The sequence below is a fragment of the Hylobates moloch genome, unplaced genomic scaffold (assembly GCF_009828535.3).
Source record: "Hylobates moloch isolate HMO894 unplaced genomic scaffold, HMol_V3 SCAFFOLD_22, whole genome shotgun sequence".
Taxonomy (NCBI): Eukaryota; Metazoa; Chordata; class Mammalia; order Primates; family Hylobatidae; genus Hylobates; species Hylobates moloch.
In genome coordinates this window covers 1,315,903-1,331,093 of record NW_026652297.1, presented here as the reverse complement: position 1 = coordinate 1,331,093, position 15,191 = coordinate 1,315,903, and the positions used below count along the sequence as shown (strand labels likewise).

The window sequence follows — 15,191 nt, the reverse complement described above, 5'->3', positions numbered from 1 at the left end:
CTCACGCTTGTAATCCCAGCACTTTGGGAGGCCGAGGCGGGTGGATCACGAGGTCAGGAGATCGAGACCACGGTGAAACCCCGTCTCTACTAAAAATACAAAAAATTAGCCGGGCGTGGTGGCGGGCGCCTGTAGTCCCAGCTACTCGGAGAGGCTGAGGCAGGAGAATGGCGTGAACCCGGGAGGCAGAGCTTGCAGTGAGCCAAGATCCCGCCACTGCACTCCAGCCTGGGTGCCTGGGTGACAGAGCGAGACTCCGTCTCAAAAAAAAAAAAAAAGAAAACACTAAAAGGAATAAGTGACTTTCACAAGGTTGAAGAATACAAGAGCAACATAAATCAATTTTATTTCTATTCATTAGCAATGAACTTTCCAAAAATAAAATACACAAAACAATTCCATCTGAAATAGCATCAAAAGGAATAAAATACGGTCTGTGACTTATGATGGTTCAACTTACAATTTTTCAACTTTACAATGGTGCAAAAGTGATGCAGTCAGTAGAAACCATACTTTGAGTACCCGTGAAACCATTCTGTTTCTCACTTTCAGTACAGTATTCAATAAATTAAATGAGATAGGGAGCCATGGGTGGGGAGATGTTGGAGTGGAGGCTTGGCAGGAAGTGGGATCGGTACCTGGCAGATGTGGCCATGATGGTAAGTACTAGTTTTGAATTAGCCTTCCTTCCCTTCCTCCCTTCCCTCCCTCCTTCCCTTCCTCCCTTCCCTCCCTCCCTCCCTTCCTCCCTTCCTCCTTCTTGACTGAGTTTCACTCTTGTTGCCCAGGCTGGAGTGCAATGGCGCAATCTCAGCTCACCGCAACCTCTGCCTCCCAGGTTCAAGCAATTCTGCCTCAGCCTCCCGAGTAACTGGGATTACAGGCACCTGCCACCATGCCCAGCTAATTTTGTATTTTTAGTAGAGATGGGGTTTCTCCATGTTGGTCAGGCTGGTCTCGAACTCCGGACCTCAGGTGATCCGCCCACCCTGGCCTCCCAAAGTGCTGAGATTACAGGCGTGAGCCACCGCACCCGGCCTACTTACCTTCTTTAAAAGATGAGTGTGGCCATTAGCCTTCGGTTCTGGCATGGGATTAGAAATGGCTTACTCCAACTGTCAGCATGATTTCCAGGTCCATATCTTCTACATGGAAAATATATCAAACAGCAGGAGGAGTGACTTCACCTGACAACATCCCAGTGGGAGGAAAAGAGAGACTGTGTTTATTCCTCAGGAATACTGAAGTGCCCTGGAGTAAACTGACATTCTTCTGTAACAGTGTTATAAAAAAAAAAAAAAAAAAAAAAGGCTGGGCACAGTGGTTCACACCTGTAATCCCAGCACTTTGGGAAGCCGAGGTGGGTGTAGGGTGTATTGCTTGAGGCCAGGAGTTCGAGACCAGCCTGGCCAACATGGTGAAACCCCATCTCTACTAAAAATATAAAAATCAGAGCCGGGCATGGTGGTTCATGACCGTAATCCCAGCACTTTGGGAGGCTGAGGCAGGTGGATCACCTGAGGTCAGGAGTTGGAGACCAGTCTGGCCAACATGGTGAAACCTCGTCTCTACCAAAAATACAAAAATTAGCCAGGCATGGTGGCACATGCCTGTAATCCCAGCTACTCAGGAGGCTGAGGCAGGAGAATCGCTTGAACCCGGGAGGCAGAGGTTGCAGTGAGCTGAGATCGCATCACTGCACTCCAGCCTGGGTAACGAGTGAGACCCTGCCTCCAAAAAATAAATAAATAAATTAATTAATTAATTTAATCAGTGCAAAGTCATACACTGAAAACCACAAAACGCTGTGAAATTGAATGAGATCCAAATTAAAGGAAAGTCATGGTGGGGTGTGGTGGCTCACGCCTGTAATCCCCGCACTTTGGGAGGCCAAGGCAGGCGGATCACGAGGTCAGGAGATCAAGACCATCCTGGTCAACATGGTGAAACCCCATCTCTACTAAAAATACAAAAATTAGCTGGGCGTCGTGGCACATACCTGTAATCCCAGCTACTCAGGAGGCTGAGGCAGGAGCATTGCTTTAACCAGGGAGTTGGAGGCTGCAGTGAGCCAAGATCGCAGCACTGCACTCCAGCCTGGGCTGGACTTGGCTGGTTGATGTCAGCCACCTATTGACTTCTTGGAACTGGTACAATGAGCATATGGATGGAGCGGCCACAGTGGCAGAGGTGGAGGCTATGCATGGACTCCTAAAACTGATTTAACAACTACTGTCTCTGAAACCTCAACTAAACACTGACAGAGACCAACAGTGAGCTCCCAATGTTGCACTGTTTCTTCAGAAAACTACTAGACCACTTCATAGCAAGCTGACAACATCGGGCTTCTTTCATCGTACAAGGGGCAGTGATTTGTTCTCACGTGAACAGATTTACTTTTTCTGGGTAAGGGTTTGACTCTTCTGCCCTCATAGCTTCAGTCACCATCACTACCTGGGGGCTTAGAAAGGTGTGTGAAGGCCGGGCGCGGTGGCTCACGCTTGTAATCCCAGCACTTTGGGAGGCCGAGGTGGGCGGATCACGAGGTCAGGAGATCGAGACCACGGTGAAACCCCGTCTCTACTAAAAATACAAAAAATTAGCCGGGCGTGGTGGCGGGCGCCTGTAGTCCCAGCTACTCGGAGAGGCTGAGGCAGGAGAATGGCGTGAACCCGGGAGGCGGAGCTTGCAGTGAGCCAAGATTGCGCCACTGCACTCCAGCCTGGGTGACAGAGCGAGACTCCGTCTCAAAAAAAAAAAAAAAAAAAAAAAGAAAGGTGTGTGAAACCTGCAGGCTGCTCTGACCAACATCAGGAAGGTTCTGGCCAGGCTCTGTGGCTCACGCCTGCAATCTCAGTACTTTGGGAGGCTAAGGTGGATAACTTGAGCTCAGGAGCTCGAGACCAGCCTGGGCAACACAGAGGGACCCTATCTCTACAGAAAACTTTTAAAATTGGCCGGGCGCGGTGGCTCATGCCTGTAATCCCAGCACTTTGGGAGGCCGAGGCAGGCAGATCACGAGGTCAGGAGATCAAGACCATCCTGGCTAACATGGTGAAACCCCGTCTCTACTAAAAATACAAAAAAGAATTAGCCAGGTGTGGTGGCGGGTGCCTGTTGTCCCAGGTACTCCAGAGGCTGAGGCAGGAGAATGGCGTGAACCCGGGAGGCAGAGGTTGCAGTGAGCCGAGATCGCGCCACTGCACTCCAACCTGGGCGTCAGAGCGAGACTGTCTCAAAAAAAAAAAAAAAAATTAGCTGGGCGTGGTGCTGCACATCTATAGTCCCAGGTACTTGGGAGGCTAAGGTGGGAGGATGGCTTGAGCCTAGGAGGTCAAGGCTGCAGTAAGCTGAGATCGTGTGCCACTGCACTCCAGCCTGGGCGACACAGCAAGACTGTCTAAAAAAAAATCCAACATTTATTTAGTGCTTACCGTATACTAAGCACAGCTCTAACTTTACGTGTATCAAAATAATTCAGTCTGCAAAACCCTATGGGATAGGCAGTGTTATTAAATCCATTTCATTATAAACTCTTTTTTTTTAATTTTTTTTTTAATGGGATGGAGTCTCCTTCTGTTGCCCAAGCTGGAGTCCCATGGAGTGATCTCAGCTCACTGCAACCTCCACCTCCTGAGTTCAAGTGATTCTCTTGCCTCAACCTCCCGAGTAGCTGGGATTACAGGTGCACGGCATCACACCTGGTTAATTTTTTTCTTTTTTTTTTTGAGACAGAGTCTTGCACTGTCACCCAGGCTGGAATGCAGTGGCACGATCTCAGCTCACTGCAACCTCTGCTTCCCGGGTTCAAGCAATTCTCCTGCCTCAGCCTCCTGAGTAGCTGGGATTACAGGTGCACACTACCACGCCTGGCTAATTTTTGTATTTTCAGTAGAGACGGGGTTTCACCATGTTGTCCAGGCTAGTCTCAAACTCCTGACCTCAGGCATCCGCCCGCCTCGGCCTCCCAAAGTGCTGGGATTACAGGCGTGAGCCAATGCGCCTGGCCACATCTCTCTTTTCTAACAACAAAAAAGTGTGCCAGGAGAGCCAAAGTGGTGCTACCACAGGCTTGCCCAGTTTATTTAAAAAAAACAATTACTTTTGGCCAGACACAGTGGCTCACGCCTGTAATCCCAGCACTTTGGGAGGCCGAGGCAGGCGGATCACCTTAGGTCAGGAGTTTGAGACCAGCCTAACATGGTGAAACCCCATCTCTACTAAAAATACAAAAATTAGCCAGACGTAGTGGTAGGCGCCTGTAATCCCAGCTACTCAGGAGGCTGAGGCAGGAGAATCATTTAAACCCAGGAGGCAGAGGTTGCAGTGAGCCGAGATCCCCCCACTGCACTCCAGCCTGGGCGACAGAGCGAGACTGTCTCAAAAAAAAAAAAAATTACTTTCGGCTCTAAGTTTCTTTTTCTTTTTCTTTTCTTCTTTTTTTTTTTTTTTTGAGGTAGAGTCTTGCTCTGTCACCCGGTCTAGAGTGCAGTGGCACGATCTCGACTTACTGCAACCTTCACCTCCTGGGTTCAAGTGATTCTCCTGCCTCAGCCTCCCAAGTAGCTGGGACCACAGGTGTGCTCCATCATGCTCAGCTAATTTTTTGTATTTTTGGTAGAGACAGGGTTTTGCCAGACTGGTCTTGAATTCCTGACCTCAAGTGATCCTCCCATCTTGGCCTCCCAAAGTGCTGAGATTACAGAGGATGTGAGCCACCGTGCCCGGCCATGGCTCTAAGTTTATTTGTTTCACTTTCCTTGTTTTTAAAATTAAGGATCTGTCCATCTGGTTTATGAAACTTACTACGCAGATAAACTGCACGCATCAGAACCAAGACCTCTTTTTTTTTTTTCATCTAGTTATCACAGTTCAGAAGACTGGCAGGCACAGCTTATGACACTTCAATGAGAAAGAGACAAAGGCAGAAGTATTTTTGAGGGGCAGTGTTGAACAAGCATAACTTTTTTTCTTCTTTTCCTCTGTCAACTGAGTCGTGGTTTTTTGGGGTTTTTTTTTGAGACGGAGTCTCCCTCTGTTGCCCAGCCTGGAGTGCAGTGGCGCAATCTCGGCTCACCACAAACTCCACCTCCTGGGTTCAAGTGATTCTCCTGTCTCAGCCTCCCAAGTAGCTGGGACTGTAGACTCGTGCCACCACGTCTGGCTAACTTTTTTATTTTCAGTAGAGACGGAGTTTCGTCATATTTGCCAGGCTGGTCTCGAACTCCTCACCTCAGGTGATCCACCCACCTCGCCCTCCAAAGTGTTGGGATTACATGCATAAGCCACCGTGCCCGGCCTGAGTTGTGTTTTTTAAACAATTTTTAAAAATTTTATTTTAGAGGCTAGGCGCCGGGGCTTATGCTTGTAATCCCAGCACTTTGGGAAGATCACTTGAGGTCAGCAGTTCGAGACCAAGACTGGCTAACATGGTGAAACCCCGTCCCTACTTAAAAAACTACAAAAATTAGCTAGCTGTGATGGCACACACCTGTAATCTCAACTACTTGGAGGCTGAGGCAGAAGAATCACTGAAACCCGGGAGGTGGAGGTTGCAATGAGCCAAGATTGCACCAGTCCACTCCAGCCTGGGCGACAGAGGCAGACTCCATCTCAAAAAAAAAAAAAAAAAATTAGAGACAGTGTCTCATCTGTCACGTAGGCTTGAGTGCAGTGGCATTATCATAGCTCACTGTATCCTCAAACTCCTGAGCTCAAGTGATCCTCCTGCCTCAGCCTCCCCAGTAGATGGGATTACAGGCGCATGCCGCCAGGACTGGTCAAGCATAACATTTGATTTAGACCTAAGGCACTAAGGAAGAGGAGCTAAAGAAGTAGTCAATGCACATTTTGAAGGTTTCATTTTTCAATAAATTTCAAGGTTTTTTTTTTCTTTGGAGACAGTCTCCCTCTGTGGCTCAGGCTGGAGCGCAGTGGCATGATCTCGGCTCACTGCAACATCTGCCTCCCAGATTCAAGCGATTCTCATGCTTCAGCCTCCTGAGAGGCTGGGATTACAGGTGTGTGCCACCATACCTGGCTAATTTTTGTATTTTTAGTAGAGACAGGGTTTCACCATGTTGGCCAGGCTGGTCTCGAACTCCTGACCTCAGGTGATCTGCCCTCCCCCACCTCCCAAAGTGCTGGGATTACAGGCGTGAGAAACCGCGCCTAGCTCCTCCCCCGCTTTTTACTGATCAACTTTTGTTAAGCATTCTGTGGTCCACGGAAGAAAAAACCAAACACCAAAGAACAATAAACTTGTACAACCAGCCTTCCAGCCATCAATATTCTGGATTCCAGAATGATTGAGGCTGGACTTTATTAATCATCGAAGGCTGATATCTGAGAAACTCTTCCCCTCCCTTACCTTTATAGGCCACTTTTCTTTCAGTAATGCTGAAACACTGACTTAATCACAGTTGTCCCCTGGTCTAGCAGTTAATAGGTAATCAACAATTTTTGCTGAATGTCAATAGCTAAACGTTAGTGACCTCTTAGGAGTGTCTGGCAGAGTAAACCTTCGGCTTTATATCACATTCTCCAACCCAAAGGGCCAAAAATAGGCAAAGCTCTCTCCACTAAATCAGTTTCCTAAATTGGGGATCTCAAACTAGTAAAATTTCAGAAAACTTTCGGAACTTTTTGTCAAGAACATACTAAAACAGTTTATCTTTCGTCGTTTACTATCATTAAAGCCATAAAACAGCATTTTACAAGGAAATTTTAAAAATTAAGAATAAGGCATAACTCCCAGAGGTAGACACAAAAATATTCTGAAAAGTTTTTGTAATGCATTAAAACGACGGCATAACATTTTATTAACACTCTGTTACGTTTCTTTTTTCTTTTTTTTTTGAGACGGAGTTTTGCTCGTTGCCCAGGCTGGAGTGCAACGGTGCGATCTCGGCTCACCGCAACCTCCGCCTCCCGGATTCAAGCGATTCTCCTGCCTCAGCTTCCCAAATAGCTTGGATTACAGGCATGCGCCGCCACACCCGGCTACTTTTGTATTTTTTAGTAGAGACGGGGTTTCTCCATGTTGGTCAGGCTGGTCTCGAACTCCCGATCTCAGGTGATCCGCCCGCCTGGGCCTCCCAAAGTGCTGGGATTACAGGCACGAGCCACCGCGCCCGGCCACCTTGTTAGGTCTCATTGTAAATCCGTTTCTGTAGAAAATCCTTCCCCATGGGTTAAAGGACACAACTCAATGTTACTTTATGGGATTAAGAAAAATCTGAGTAAGGCCGGGCGCGGTGGCTCACGCCTGTAATCCCAGGACTTTGAGAGGCTGAGGCGGCGGATCACTTGAGCCCAGGAGTTCAAGACCAGCCTGAGCAACATAGAGTCCTCATCTCTTCAAGCCAAGCGTGGTGGCGCGCGCCTGTGGTCCCAGCTGCCCCATAGGCTGAGGTTGGAGAATCGCTTGAATCCCGGGGTTGGAGGCTGCAGTGAATCGAGATGGAACCACTGCACTACAGCCTGGACCACAGAGCGAGACCCCCGTCTCAATCTCGGGGGAAACAAACAAAAAAAGAGACTCCATCTCAAAAAAAAAAAAAAAAAAAAAGCTGAGGAAGTCAAAGCCTTCACTCTTCATTTCTCCTTCCAAGAGGACAGGGCCGGCGTCGGTCAAGGTCAATTGGCAGGAGGTGAGTTGACAGCGCCGCCATTCATCGATGAAAACGGCCTCCCGCGAGCACACAGCTGCTCAAGGCCTCCGGAAGCGGACGTGGGGCGGGGCGGGGTACAGCTCCTAAGGAGAAACGGAACCGCGGGCAGCGTCCCTCTCCCGCTGCAGCCTGAGGAACGCGTTCCGAGGAACCCCTAGCCACAAGTCAGGAGCGCGTACAAGATGGCGGCGCGTCACGTGGGCAGCGCGGTGACGCAGGACGGCGGCCCGCGCGGAGGCAGCGCCGTAGCTTCCACCAAACGCACACTAGAGCTGTTTTGCCCCCCTCCCCTCCCCTCCCCTCCCCTCCCCTCCCCTCCCCGCCCCCGCCCCCGCCCCCGCCCCCAGCCTGGTGTAGATCATGCCGCCAGTAGCGGCCCTGACTGCCGAGGAAACGGTAGCTTAGGACAGTTGGCTGTTAAGTGACACTGATTCTCCCCGCCCCGCCTGACCCCCGAGAAGGAGGCTCGTCCCCCGCTGCGTGAGGGGGTGGGGAAGTGGGTAGTGAATTCGGATCTACCTGGGAGGGGGGGAGTGGAAGTTCCCGCCCCGGAGAGCGGCGAGGCGGCAGCCACAGGTAAGCGGGGGGCGGGGAGGGACGTGCCCCGTGGCCCGGGCGGGGAAGGACGCGGGAACGTGGCGCCGGCGGGGACGCAGAGCGGGTCGCGCGCCGGGTGGGGGTCGCGCGCGGTGGCGGCGGTGGGGGAGGGGCGCAGCGGAAGGGGGAGGGGCCGCCCGCGCTTCCGGCCCCCGCGCCTCGGTGCAGGGCTGCGCTGCGTCTCCTCCTTCCCCTCGCCCGCAAATAAAAGTAAAGCCCGAAACCGCCCGCCGCGGGGTGGCTTTCGCCTCAGAAGCCGCCCTTTGCAGTCGCAGGCTCGAGCTCCCCGAGGGAGGTCTCGAGGTTGGGCCCGGAGCCGGGCAGAGGGCGGCGCGGCTATGGCCTCGGCACGGTGTCCGCCAAGCGGAGCCCGGGTCTGGTTAACCCCGCGACAGGGTCCTCGAAGCGCGTCGGCGCTGGCGACCCTGAGGGAAGAGGCGCGCGCCTTACCCTCCTGGAGCTGGCAGTCTAGCGGGCAACCGACGCACGGGCATCGCGCACGCCCCAGACAGTCCTGGAGAGATGCGCCTGGCAGCGGGGACAGAGTGGGGACAGTAGGCGGCTTTCCCCCTGGCTAGGAGTGACACAAGGGCGTCTGTTCCCTTCTGGATGGGCGACCCAGCCGAGGGTGACTTTCTCTTTGATCTTGTATGTCATAAAACGAGGCCCGGCATTTGTCACTCCCATCGACGCCGTGCAGCGGGCGGCTGAATCGCTTTGAAATGATTGTAATGTGAACGTCTGGTTGTGGCGTTAGTGTTTGGAAGAGCATTGATTGGGCAAGTGGTAGTGTTTGAGAACCTTTAGGCTTCAGAAGCTCGGCGTGGATCTGGCAGGCATCTTTGTCAAACTGGCCTCACCTGTAATGAGTTCGTAGGTATTTATGTCGCAGAATGCATTTTAACCTGAGGTTTTTGTTAACAGAAATGCGTTCTTCTAAAATGCTCTTTTTTCTTTGGAGTTTATCATATGCAGTTACCTCCGTGTCTTAATTAAATCAATACTGTTTCCCTAAAGTCGAATGTGTTAGCTCTTTAATACTCGCCGTTATCTTTTAGGGTTAGGTTTGGTCTGTGAGCTGTCTGTCCGTTCCTACCCGATCACCAGCAGGTGGCAGTCCCTTCTGACTTTAAATATAGGGTGTGCTATCTTTGCCAGTTTTTTTTTTTTTTTTTTTTAAATAGAGATGGTGTCAGAGGCGTGTGAACTAGAGCAACTCCATCTTAAACAGGAGCTGGGTAAAATGAGGCTGAAACCTACTGGGCTGCATTCCCAGACAGTTAAGATTTTAAGTCACAGGATGAGACAAGTCAGCACAAAATACAGGTCATAAAGACCTTGCTAATAAAACAGGTTGCAGTGAAGGAGCCGGCCCAAACTGAAATGGCCACAAGAGTGACCTCTGGTCATCCTCTCTGCTACACTCCCATCAGCGCCATTTACAAATATTAGACCATACCCTATATGGTCTAAAAAGGGGAGGCGTGAATAATCCACCCCCTTGTTTAGCATATCATTGAGAAATAACAGTAAAAATGGGTAACCAGCCCTCGGGGCTGCTCTGTCTATGGAGTAGCCATTCTTTTTATTCCTTTACTTTCTTCATAATGTTACTTTTACATCGCACTGTGGACTTGCCCTGAATTATTTCTTGCGTGAGATCCAAGAACCCTCAGTTGGGGTCTGGATCGGGACGCCTGTCCTGTTAACATATTTCTGGCGACCACAAAGGGACTATAGTTCAGAAATCCTGACCCAACCTTTGGGTAAGTGTAGGGGCCCTGTAACGTATTTGTGGTGGCCAGAGAAGCGACTATACTGTGGAAACCCAGTATTTATGTCTAGGAGTCTCTCCTAAGACAGTGGGTTAGAGGCCCCTCTTAATAAAAGGCAAGGATGCTTAAGCTTGACCGACCTTGGGTTGGAGGCCCTTCTAAGATTTAGGGAGTTAGAGTCTCTCTCAGGTAAGTCCCTCTCAGCTAAGAACAGGTTTGGCACTATGGGATGTTAACTGCTGTTCTCTTTGGATTAATCTGCCTTGCACTCTTTGCTGATGACTGTGGGTGACAGGGTTAGGCATGAACAGGATCGTGGGACATGGGGAGCTTTTTCCTCCCTAAAAGGGGAATCTTGAGGGCTGATGGGACTGCTGGAAAAGGTCCCTTTGCTACGGACAAGCGGCCGCCTGAAGTTTTCATTGTCGGCTGCAGTGAGTGGGTCTTTTCTCTGGCCTCCCTAAGCTCTTCAGCTTCACCACCCTGCCACAGGCAATACTTTTCTTCTCTACTTTGCGTTTCTTATCTTTTCTATTACTCAGGGCAACCATCTTGCCTAGAGGCCACATGTTGAAACTCCAAGTTGGAGGTTGAATTAAAGATGACAGGCCCATCTGGGGGCAAATTTAAGCCTTGCTAGTTTGATATTGGGTGCTAAGCGGAGTGGCTAATGTCTTTATCACACGTATTTTGCTCTGGCCAGAATGAAAAAAAGATAATTTTCCTTTATGATACGGCTTGGCCCCCAGGGCAATGATGCCGCAAGCTTGAACACTAGGACCACTAAGGGAAAGGGACCCCAGAAGCCTGGGATGCTGGCAGAAGGGTAAGAATGTATTACCAGTCAGATTTCTGGCTTCTCTCTCACTGTACAAATGGCTAAGTGAATGGTTTAAAAAAAAAAAAAAATCAGTCTGGCATGGTGGCTCAGGCCTGTAATCCCAGCACTTTGGGAGGCTGAGGTTGGTGGATCCCCTGAGGTCAGGAGTTTGAGACCAGCCATGGCCAACATGGTGAAACCCTGTCTCTACTAAAAATACAAAAAATTAGCCGGGTGTGGAGGCACGTGTGCCTGTAGTCCTAGCTACTTGGGAGGCTGAGGCAGGAGAATTGCTTGAACCCGGGAGGCAGAGGTTGCACTGAGCCAAGATCACGCAATTGTACTCCAGCCTGGGTGACAGAGCCAGACTCTGTCTCAAAATAAATAAATAAATAAATCAGTGTTTATCTCCTCTGTAAAGTTTTGATTAATGTGAAAAAGAATTCTAAGGCTAGTCTTAAGCTGGTGTATTTTGTGCTTTGAATTCATTTTTCTGTGTCAAGGGGTACTGTAGGATAAAACACAAGCTTAGAACACCTGTAAGTGGATCATGAGGTCAGGAGATCGAGACTATCCTGGCCAACATGGTGAAACCCCGTCTCTACTAAAAATACAAAATTAGCAGGGTGTGTTGGCGTGCGCCTGTGGTCCCAGCTACTCAGGAGGCTGAGGCAGGAGAATCACTTGAACCCGGGAGGCGGAGGTTGCAGTGAGCCGAGATCGTGCCACTGCACTCCAGCCTGGCAACAGAGCAAAACTCCATCTCCAGCTCAAAAAAAAAAAAAAAAAAAAAAAGAACACCTGTAAGCTCGCTTTTCAAGACGACCCAGCAAGCTGGTCAGTAACATACTTGGCTGCAGGTCCCTGTAACAAATAAAAGATTGGATGAAGTCTCCACCTTGTTTTATGTCCTTGGGAGCTTGACCTTTTAACCATGTGGTGGTACTTTCTTTTGGTCCCCACCGTCAGGGAACAGGAATTTCAGGGTTCATGTCATAGTTAGCTCTAAAAATCATATTAAATAGTTAAAAGCCCATTATAAGCTCAAAATTAACTACTCTAGACTCCTTCTGGGAAAGTGAACAGAGATTGCCCTGTGCTTGTGCTGTAGCTCAGTAGCTAAGCTTTTGCACTTTCTTTCTTTCTTTCTTTCTTTTTTTTGAGATGGAGTCTTGCTCTGTCGCCCAGGCTGGAGTGCAGTGGTGCAATCTCAGCTCACTGCAACCTCCGCCTCCCGAGTTCAAGTGATTTGCCTGCCTCAGCCTCCCAAGTAGCTAGGATTGCAGGTTTGTGCCACCACGCCCAGCTAATTTTTGTATTTTTAGTAGAGATGAGGTTTTATCATATTGGGCAGGCTGGTCTCGAACTCCCGACCTCAGGTGATCCACCTGCCTCAGCCTCCTAAAGTGATGGGATTACAGGCATGAGCCACCGCACCCGGCCACCTTTTGCACTTTCATGGCAACAGTCCAGGTTCAATTCCCCACCTAGGAAGTAAGTCGTTTCTGGTTTAATAGCTGCGTGACTTTGTCTAGTCTCTTCTCCTCTGTGAACTGTCTTATATTTTCCTTTTTCTAAGCACCTGGGAGGTTACCTTTGATAAAGTTCAAAAGCCATTAATACCAGCCGTTTGGCATAAAAACTTCTAAAAGGACTTTATTAAAGAGTGCTATGGTTAAAATCAGTTTAATTAAAAGCGGATATTCAAGCTCTAACAGCCTGGACTCCTTGGGAAAAACAAGAGGCACCAGAGACCCCTTTCCTGGCCCTGTTGTTCCAAGGGCTCCACCCCGAAGCCATTAATCCAATTAAGAAATTTACAAACTGGCAAATGAAAAATCTTATAACCACTTTAATCATCTTTTGTCTTTCTGTGTAGCTATATAGGTGTTGTGTGTAATATTTATATAAAAGAGCTCTGATTAATCGGCTTAAACAAAAACGTTTAAATCAAATATTTTGAAAGCAAAATAAAAATTAATGCCTTTTAGTTTATGTAACTTTAGTAATCTTTAGGAAATAAACACATCTTTAAAATTGATAAAAACATTAGTCTTAATTATGCAGGCCAGATATTAAGTTTGTTAAATGATTTAAGGTCATTAACTGTTTCTTTGACTTTTAAAAATTGTTCAATTTACCCTACCTTAAAGCCATTCCATTCTAGATAAGGCCTGGGGACATGTGGAGTTAAGTTAGCCATGCCCCTAAGCTGTGCTGGAGAGTCAGCTCTTATCTGCACTTCTGCCTGGTGTGTCCTAGGCTAGGCTCCACACCTAGTACATAATTAAAATTGCTTACTAACTAGGGTTTTCACCAAAAGTAAAAGTTGCTAAAAGTTAAAATTGGTACATGTAACTGAGACTATTGAAGAGACAGTTTTACATGTAAGATGTGTAGTAAGGAAAATAGAATGTACTTTTGGTAAAGATTATAAGAAGGCATGGAAATGTGGAGTTTTTTGGCTAAAGAGTTAAATAATTGTTCTAAGTTGGCCGGGCACAGTGGCTCAAACCTGTAATCCCAGCACTTTGGGAGGTCAAGGTGGGTGGATCACCTGAGGTTAGGAGTTTGAGACCAGCCTGGCCAACATGGTGAAACCCCATCTCTATCAAAAAATACAAAAGTTAGCTGGGCATGGTAGTGCACACCTGTAGTCACAGCTACTGGAGAGGCTGAGGCAGGAGAAGTGCTTGAACCTGGGAGGGGGAGGTTGCAGTGATCTGAGATTGCACCACTGCACTCCATCCAGCCTGGGTGACAGAGCGAGACTCCATCTCAAAAAAAAAAAAAAAAAAAAATCATACAGGAAGCATTATCAAATGTCAAATGGTGTTTTGCTTTCTTTGGATTATATTTACATAACTGTATTATTGGCATATGTTCCAAAGTTATGGGAAACTCCTATAATTCTAATATGATTTAGTGTATATTATTAATAATTATAATTGTTATGCAAAATATTGCGTGCCACAGAAGTAACCAAATTTCCTTATCATTTCTGGCTTTAATAGTGGCTCTCCTAAAACTTCTTATCATCCACAGACAACTGTTGTCTTGTTTTAATCCTGTTTAGAAGATGATTTATAATCAGCTATAGAACTCTAGCAGGTGTTCTTAAATGCAGGTTTCTAATAACTTTGGAAATTGTAACATTAGAATAAACAACTTTCAGAACTCATGAAGAGCTAGAATGTTCATGAATATCAAATGAAACATGAGTTAATTGAATCAACTGAACCAATAGAAAACTGAAGTAATCTTTTTAACTTTGATTAAAATGCTGCTGATCCTTTGTTTTGTTTTTCAGAGTCAAGGAAACTTTTCATTTGAGCTATTTACAGTTTGTAGCCATTGAGTAAAGTATACTGCCGTGAATGAAATTTGGAGCATATTTGTTTTTCTATATCAGATTTCTCCAGAATTTAGAAACTAGTTGTGAGTATTCTTAACTTATGGCAATGTAGTTATTTGCATAAGTGCAATAAGAATCTGTTTTCTTTTGTAACAGGATAGAATTGGAGAAAGTGGTTATTTTACCAAGGCTTTGACTGGAATGGTGTGCTTTTCTTTAAGGAATCAAACTTGACTTGTAGAGCCAATAAAAGCCCTTTGGGGAACTGGCCTCATACCTTGCCTACACAGTGCCCGTACAGGGTTTCTGACCTATGGTAAGTAAAGAATGTCACTTTCTCACCTGTCGAGGAGCCCCAAGTTATCTTGGGACCTCAAAAGGAGAGAAATTTACCCAACTTACAGGTATTTAAGGGTACAAACCTATGTCAGGGCTCGGCTTTTAAAAAAGTCTTATCTGAGATTCCTTATGAAACAGAGTTCCATCAAAGCCAATTAAAAAGCCTATGTGAAAAATTATTATTCTTGCTGCACTTTATACAAACAATCAGGCCAAGTATAATAAATCAGTCTTACCATAATTTGTCTTTAGTAAAAATGGGAAACTGGAGAGAGAAATACTATGTTTCAAAAACTATGGTACACTTGTTATTAAATTCTGATCTCATTAATTGTTTTTAAGTTTGTTTCTGCAATTTAGGCTAACCCTGCATATTCTTGTAAACCAACCAGTAACCTCTAATTGTTGCTCAGAGGAAACAAGAGGGATGGGTAATTTAAAAATCTGGATCAGTATTCTAATTCTGGGCACATTACAATCGACTAACACCCAATATCAGCTTAGTTCCAACAGTTGCCCGGTTCACGAAAAGTCTTCTAATTTAGTTTACTTGGAATAACTTTACTTATTTTGCTTTACTCTTTTTTTTTCTCTCTTTCTTTTTGGGACAGAGTCTTGTTCTGTCGCCCAGG

The 15,191-nt window shown here is 47.2% G+C and overlaps 1 protein-coding gene and 1 long non-coding RNA gene across 7 annotated transcripts in view; one reads left to right on the top strand and one right to left on the bottom strand.

Moving 5' to 3' along the window:
- Positions 1 to 6,784: 6,784 nt before the first annotated feature.
- LOC131382276 (uncharacterized) lies at positions 6,785 to 8,321 on the bottom strand. Its single transcript, XR_009211586.1, has 2 exons — positions 8,193 to 8,321; positions 6,785 to 7,756 (listed from the first exon to the last, which is right to left on the bottom strand). It is a non-coding gene; the product is annotated as an uncharacterized LOC131382276 (long non-coding RNA).
- Positions 7,616 to 15,191, top strand: part of ATF1 (activating transcription factor 1) — a 60,678-nt gene continuing 53,102 nt past the window's right edge. The window contains exon 1 of one of the 6 annotated variants that reach the window (XM_032143661.2): positions 7,616 to 7,652. The gene's annotated coding sequence lies outside the window, so the exon portion shown is untranslated. Of the gene's footprint in view, positions 7,653 to 8,031; positions 8,250 to 8,552; positions 8,574 to 8,605; positions 8,899 to 8,935; positions 9,148 to 14,235; positions 14,304 to 15,191 lie in introns of those variants that run through there. The other 5 variants (XM_032143660.2, XM_058433433.1, XM_058433431.1 and 2 more) reach the window with 5 other exon arrangements.